We start from the raw sequence: 6,798 nt of genomic DNA, 5'->3' as shown, positions 1-6,798 counted from the left end.
TTACCCTGCCTACTGCTTTATACTTGTAACATACACAAGCCATTTAAGCTTGATGTACATATTGTCAGTTCCTGATTCCTTAACCGCAAAAATCACAACATCATAAGAAATGTTTTGTAACTTGGCTAGGTTGCTTTTTAGATATGCATAAGAATGATAACGAATAGAGTTTTCAGATTTCCAAGAACAGCTATCTTATACATTTTTCTTATGTATTACACACTCTCAAATTTCTGATATGACATGGTGTAAACTTTTTTATTTTAGTACATTGTGTGCATGGGTACATGTGGGCATATGCATAACACAAGATTTTGGAGGAATTAAAATAAACGTTGCCCACATTTTCTCACAGATATTTCACTTTTTATTAACTAATCTGCTTCACAGAAATACCCTTTCAAAGTCAGCTGTCCAGTATTTAGTAGTCGTCACTGCAAAACCTTCATGAGTAACTAAAGCGCTAGGCACAAATTATACATTCATATTCTTGTCTGTGCTCATACTGCATTGAAACTCTGGGTTCAGTGTACTGAACTGTACTGCACCATTCAGTTCAGCTCTCCCTCAAAGATCGGAAAGGTTAGGAACATTTCAGTGTATATTACACCAGAAGTAATGTGTATGCAAACCCACTCAGCTTTGGTTTGTGTTATTTTCCTTAAAAGTTCAGCACTTACTGAAGCTAAATCACTTAGCTATAATCTTAAATTCATCAACTTGAAAATTTTGTGTCTCAGAAGCTTTAAATAGAGATGTTTTCACTGACTACAACTCTTAATAATCTTAATGTTTTGAATTCCAATGCTGATTACTTGAACAGCCATTAACATCAAATTATAGTGAAATTAAATGCAAAAAGAAATGGAAAATATGACTACAAACATTGTGATACACATCAGACTCATTTCAGTACTATTTAGTGGAGCTACATATTTTATATTTTAAAGGCATGCCATTATAATTGGGGTAACCGTAAAAGAGGAATTGGACTAAATTAGCTTTATACATTCAAGAAGCATGTCATGTTTTACCATGGAAATGAAATATTTGACTGAAAAATTATAACGTAGTGGTGTTTGTTCCTTTGATATGGATATTCAGCAACTCATGTATTTAAGGCAGTAAGTTGTTGATGTATTCAAACAACAGAGAAATGAATAAAGCCCAAGAAGAATTTATGAGTCTATTAAAATACGACAAATTTTGCCAGTCACTAAAAGTGATACTCAAATTCTCAAACACTGTAGGAAATGGTGAATCTTACTTGGGTACTTGCTGGCCATATGCTTTTGCTCTTCCCCATTACATGTTGGGTGCATCCATCATGTGATAGCATACTGTTGATAGTGTGTAATTTGGTCTGTATCCTTGTCAAATGAAGAAAGGCTCACTGGCCGTAAGTTCAGTATCCCTGATTAAATCAGAGTGCCCCTCATTAAAAGTATAAATGGTGTTACTGGTTCATAAAAATTACGTCCCGATTCTTGGAAAAAATGTGGACAGCTAACAACTAAAGGTAGATCTAAAGGTATCCTTACTATTTACAATTTCCTAAAGCCAATCAAGAAGAAGCTACGTTACGAATCTCAAAAACATTTTTGAGATTCCCACATAGTAGTACAAAACCCACTAGAGTTAGTGCAAAGATGCGGCCCTGGATAAAACGGCATAAGCAGACTTTTGTGTTAGTTGAATAGGTTTATCATTTCTAACTGCCCAGAGACAAGCAATTTCTTTCATATTCAATACAGTCTGACTTTTAACTGTGATCCTTAAAGCAATTATGTTTTAATAAATAACACAAAATTCTTTATTTCTACATATTGAAGTTTTGTTTTCTTTCTTTTTCTTTGTATTTGCATTCAGTAATTGTGGAGCTTAGTAAAAAAGTCCTTTTAAACCATTCCACATTTTTGTAACAACAATATTTTCATGCATTCTTTGGGAATTTCAGTATTGCCATAGGATTTACCATTGAATAAACAGACTGTCTATGTTACTCTTTAGATTAAATTGTTAATAGAAACTTCCCACACTAAAAATTATTCCTTGACCCCCTAATTCTGAAATCGGAAAACAGAACAGGCAGTATGCTTGCCTTAGGAATGCCCCAGATCAACCTACATCTGCCTTTTACTCAATCCCTAAATTTTGTTCCGAGTGGCTGCCATGTCACCATGTCCCATAAATATGGCAGATTAGTGTGAAATGCTCTATATTTGTCTCAAAGGCATAATCAAAAAGGAAGAATAGATGTCCTTTGGGAATGGATAACAAAGGTTAAAAACATTTTCAAATTGTATTTCTTAAAGATCTCTAACTCACAGAAAGAATTCCCAGAACTTCATGGTCACGATAAATGCAGTACGTAAGACAGAACAAGTTTGGCTAAATGTGGCTGCTATATGAATTTGAAAGTCCTGTATTCATTACTTCATTGTCTGAAGCTAGAAAAACCTGTTTTAATTTGAGAACTTCCAGCTTTGATCCTAGTTTATAAAATTGCCTTTAGTCTCCATTTTGATACCGTCATTTGCTGCACCATGAACAGTGATCAAAACACAAGATTGCTTCCTTCCCTATAGAAATCTCATGTACTCTAACTTTTCAACACTGCGGCAATGTCCAGAGAGCCATCAGCAAACTGGTTTTTTCTTTGAGTTTTTGAGAGGGTACGAGGCTTTTTAGTTGTCTGTATTTCTCTGCATTAATATTTGTTTAAAGATTAAGGTATTTTTTGACCTGAGCTTTACAAATAGGTCTAAATAAAACATCTTGTAGTGCTTCTCAATGTAGTGAACAAGGCATAACAATGCTGGATCAGTTGCATTTTGCATACTAGACATAAGAGGCAGATGGACTTTTTTGTTTTCTGACGTTTAGGATGTGCCTGATTACATTTTAAAGGTATGAGACCTGTTGTACTAATTAGAACGCTTGCCAGGTTATGTCTGCAGATTGCAGACATAAGTTTTTGTCTGAGCTATCACTAAAAATTCTTCATCTTACACTAAATAATGTGAGCTATGCCTGAAGCTAAGCCTTTCCTATTCTGTACAGTTTAGGTGGTTTTGACCCAAGGCCTTTAGCATTGCCTTCTGCTAGTGCTTCAGTGAAGCAAACAAACAAAACCATGAAGTCAACCGTTTCCTTTGAGCTCTACTGTTGTTACTCAGCTTTATAGAGGCATCACATTTATAGTTTTTAAAGACTGTTTTGCAGGTTGAAGTGCTTGGCTGTGGCAGCCCGGCTGTGTTTGGAGAGCTGTGACAATGCAGTGCAGAGAAGAGGAGACCTCCAGCCCCAGCGAGCGGTCCTACTCTTTCACACCAAGTTGCTTCACAGTTGTACCCGCTGTGCTCAAAGAAATACAAAAGGTCAAACACTTGGCTCATGTTTTCAAAGATCTTAGCTAGATCAACAGTTTTGACCAGCCTTTAGGGAAAGGGGAATGTGGGTTCGTTAACACCTAGTCCGTAATGGAGGGAAATGTAGTCTGAGAAACTTTCCACCGATTTCATGGCGCTTTGGAATGGTCTGGTTGTATATGTGTGCATAATAAACTGGAGCTCAGGTTCCAGCGGTTCCTTCAGCTGCACTGCAGTTATGTTTTCTTGTGTTTTATCTACAGTCGAGAAGCTGAGTTCCGTTTGCGTTTTCAATCCAGTCAATGCTTCATTAGTACCTCAGTTCTTTTTTTTTTTCTTTTAAAGTACAGTAATATGTCTCTCTCAATTATCTTTATTGGGAACACCAGGTGCTTTCCTGTGTTCCTGTCTCAAACCAAATATTTATCTCAGTTATCAGTGACATATCGGTAGCATGAACAGTAATATCTGTAGGGATCCTTCCTTCCCATATGCTCCTACCTGCACAAACTTAAGGTTAGTTTATCCTCAGAGCAGGAGAGGATGGGGCTGCACTCCACCCATGCAGCAGTGCAACTCCAAGTACACATTTCGTGCCTGACGCGCCGTTTGTGGCATGCTGACCTTTCTTTCCTTCTGATAAGTCAGCTTGCAGCCACAGAGCCAATATCCAAAGCCCTCCCAACTTTCCATGGCTCAAAAGCCTATGTGTATACTGCCAGGCTAGACTGTCAGTATTGCTGGATTTATTGGTTTGTACTGCTTTGTGTCGTGATGACCTGACTTGAACAGAAGGTTTGTTTTTAATTTAGTTCTCTTTTCCCCCTTGGAAGATGAAAAGGAAAAAACCCTCATATTTTAGGTGTTTTTTATCTTAAGATTTATGAGGGTTTTTTTTTCTATGAATGCTATTAATTTATTAGATTGACGTTATTTGCATGCAGAATGGTACTGTAGCTTTACAGATGCTTGGACAGAAACATGCAGTAAAAGGTGACTGCATGGATAATAATAACTAAGTTAAAATTTAGCTGGCTGTTTACCTTAAAAAGAAAATAATCCTCAGAAAATAATCCTTCATTGCTGTTGGAACTAATACAGCAGTTGCATAAGTTCAAGTACATGAGCAGTGCTGCTCCCTGGATGTATGTTTTCGCTCACATTTAGGCATTTTTTTCCTGGGTTGGGCCCAGAGTGCTCTGTACAAGGTATTTACAGAATATAAAGGATATCAAGGATTGGTGAGCTTTCATTTAATTCTAGTTTATCATTTAAAACTGGCAACATTTCAGTTTCTTGCCAGTGTGAGGTGTGCTCATTGTAAAAATACCATCACAAGTCATAGATCATGTTTTTCTGACCATGAAAACTAAATTACCCTTTCACTTCTACAGGTACAATAGTTCCACCAATTTAGCATTCAGGCATATCAGTGAGGAAGTTCTCACAATGTCATTTACATAGTCTCACTCTATTGCATTTTCCCACAGCTCAATTTAAATATCCACCCAGCCAGTTTAGTACTAAAATCTCTTTTTGCTATGTTGAGAAAAAAGTAATATATAATTTACAGGAATCCAGAGCTCTGCATCAGTGAACTCTACAACTGTGTACTTTCAGACAAGGGACTAGATTGGATGAAAAGCATCTAGTGGGCATAATAAATATCTTTGCCATCAAGTCAGGAATAACTGGGCAGACAAGTACAGAGACCTTTGTGTTATACAGGTGAGACTTTTATGAACATCACCGTAAGTTGCTCATTCCATCCTGGATGTACAGTTTTTGCATATGACTATTTTTCAAATAGTAGATAAAAATAGAGTAATGCTTTTACACTTCATACCCTGTATTGTTGGTTTATGTCCAGTTTGAGACTCTCATCTGCAATACCTCCAGTTGAGAACAATGTTCTCATCATAGCGCTGTTCAAAAAAACTGATTTATTCTGGCAGGTCCATTGTGGCTATATGGAGCATGAATAAGGAAAGCACCAAACAGACATATACATGGCAGTGTGCATTCAGAAGGATGTGTAAATGCTTTTACTTAGAGTACACCCAGCAATCTGCAATTACAATGTAGATTTAAAAGTAAATTTTGTTTCAAAGGAGTATACGATTATCTTATATAGTGCCTGAACAAGGCTGATTGTATACTACAATTTAACAGGATCTCTAATTCGTTTCCAAAAAAAGGAAGCTCCAAGGAGTCTTACATAATCTTTTGAAACCATAAATCCATAATCTTTATAAATTCCCCAAAATGGACACATCTATTTAAAAGGCAGTTGATTGCAGCTATTACCAGATGTATCTAAATGTAAAGTTAAAGCCATTACTACGAATAATAGTGTTTCACACAGTACTTTTTCTGACAGCTAAGGAACACTGAGCATGGGTAGCCGAAATACTTAGTTTAAGATTACACATATGCAGGCACACATACGGAAACACGCGCAGATGCTGTTATCCTAGCACCCCTGCGTCCAACTCGAGACATTTTGTGTGTGTGTGTGTGTGAGGACAGCTTAGTATATGTCCTTTCTATGAATGCATTTATAAAAACATAATCATAATTCACTTTATGCATCATCATGAATCAAAAGCACTTTGAGTGGAATCAGTTTTTACCTGTAGCTCAGAAAAAGTTAGGATCGCAACTTAAATGTTCAGTGAAGGAACTGAAACGTCAGACTAGTGGGTGGCAGTCTGTTACAAGTAGGAACCTTCCTTTTGTTAGAAATATTTGGAGATGATGTATCTGAAACAACTGAAAGGTGGTATTGCCCTTTCAAAGTAGTGACAGACTTCAGTAGAGCAATGAATATGTTCCCAACCATTTTCCCAGATCCTAACATTTGTAATAGTAAAACGTGGATTTTGCTGTTCCATGTAAGCATATTCTTCTGTAGACAAAGTGCAATACACTTGCTAGAAATGACACACTATTAAATAGAAATGTGGCAGCAGAATCTGATAAAGTTTCACATTACTTGACATGCCCAAGGAGTCGGGGTGTGGCGGCTGTGGGCTGGGGTCTATCAAGATGGCATTATGCAGAATGCATGAGAGTATCGTCTTTTGGGACTGCTGTCACCGCCCATGAAGGGTTGGCCAGCTGAGGGTGACAAGGCTTTTCACTTAAAAATTTAATTGGAAGGTTTGTATCCCAAAGCTCAGCTTGCAATAGAGTCATATTGTGCACTGGCCAATTCACTTCTTATAATAAACAACACAAAAGTGTTGGCATTGGGTTTGCTGTTATATGCAGTTTATAGCGATGGCTACAGCCAGCTTACATTTTATTGGGAGACAGAAACTGCTGTCCTTTCTCAAGCTTCGTAATACAGGTCATGTGTCTATTTGCTCACAGAGCAAGGTTATAAACATCTGACATATTAAAAAAAAAACAACAAACCTCTGAA

The sequence above is a fragment of the Fulmarus glacialis genome, unplaced genomic scaffold (genome assembly GCF_000690835.1).
Source record: "Fulmarus glacialis isolate BGI_N327 unplaced genomic scaffold, ASM69083v1 scaffold3020, whole genome shotgun sequence".
Taxonomy (NCBI): Eukaryota; Metazoa; Chordata; class Aves; order Procellariiformes; family Procellariidae; genus Fulmarus; species Fulmarus glacialis.
Note: the sequence above shows the minus strand (reverse complement) of the source record.